This window comes from Aedes aegypti, chromosome 1 (genome assembly GCF_002204515.2).
Source record: "Aedes aegypti strain LVP_AGWG chromosome 1, AaegL5.0 Primary Assembly, whole genome shotgun sequence".
NCBI lineage: Eukaryota > Metazoa > Arthropoda > Insecta > Diptera > Culicidae > Aedes > Aedes aegypti.
This window is the reverse complement of record NC_035107.1, coordinates 76,823,117-76,824,344: the sequence shown is the minus strand read 5'-3', so window position 1 is coordinate 76,824,344 and position 1,228 is coordinate 76,823,117. Positions and strand designations below refer to the sequence as shown.

The 1,228-nt window shown below is 38.1% G+C and overlaps 1 long non-coding RNA gene across 1 annotated transcript; it reads left to right on the top strand.

Moving 5' to 3' along the window:
• Positions 1–298: 298 nt before the first annotated feature.
• LOC110674439 lies at positions 299–990 on the top strand. Its single transcript, XR_002498866.1, has 3 exons — positions 299–617; positions 684–753; positions 813–990. It is a non-coding gene; the product is annotated as an uncharacterized LOC110674439 (long non-coding RNA).
• Positions 991–1,228: the final 238 nt, after the last annotated feature.

Sequence of the window (1,228 nt, the reverse complement as noted above, 5' to 3'; positions counted from 1 at the left end):
CAATTGGAAACAGGTACGACATCAATCAGACCTCTTCTGGCACCGTTGGTTGAAGGAGTACTTGCCGACAATCTGCCGAAGGACTAAATGGTTCAGCGACACAAAACCAATCAAATCGGGTGATCTAGTCCTCATAGCAGAGAGCACCAAGCGGAACAGCTGGATAAGGGGGCGTGTGACGGAGTTGCAACCAGGCCCAGATGGACGAGTACGACAAGCAATAGTGCAAACAAGTTCGGGGTTCATGAAGCGACCAGTTTGTAAATTAGCGCTGCTTGATGTGAATGAGTCAGGTAAAACAGCTGTAGACACGCAGTCTTACGGGGGCGGGAATGTTAGGACACAAACTGGCAACGCTGAATGTCTTACTCTTATACGATCCGGCCCTGTGCCAACCACTCACACTAATCGAAGCGGTAAGCCTACAACTGCAAAAACGACATGGATAGACGATAACAACAAGATCTAGAACGATAGCTACTCCTAAAAGCGTGTTGATCGAAGAGTGCCTCAAATATATAATTATATTTCTAGTTACTTAAATACTATTTTCAAGTTACCTACACCTAAATATTATTAGTTATACCATCTCTACCGCAGATTGAAATTGAGCGACAGTAAGATCATGAATTACATCTAATTTGATACTGAATACCAAGTAACCTCAAATTTATATCCCGTAGGTGAATTATATAATTGATATGTGCTGCGAATTTAAGAACTACAATAACCTTAAGCTATAGTGAACAATATGTAAGTTGACTGGCTCGATCTGTTAGACGCGTTTGTTACCCCAAATCTGTTTATTACAGTATATAATACGTTCCTATAGTTAACATTTCATCTACCGTAAACATCATAAGCCTACACTAAATTGTAAGTACCGCCATCATGTGAACTATTAAAGATGCTAATAAGAAATATATTTTAGCTTGAGCTGATCTGGAACTGATTGTTTCAACTGCTGAAAGAAGTGTAGCTACTTGTTGTTTTAACAACCCCAAACATGGGAAACATCAAAATATTATAGATATTTACTGTAATAATGGAACTTATCTATTTGATGATACATTTGTATCAAAATAACATGGAAGATTTAAAATTCATGGAGTTCTTTACGTATCCTTAGAGCTCCAAAATTCATCTAGTCTGGTCTGTCTAAACACCGACCATATGATTCTCAAAAACTCATGAGAATGGTATTTTACTCTTTGAACTGTTATTTAAT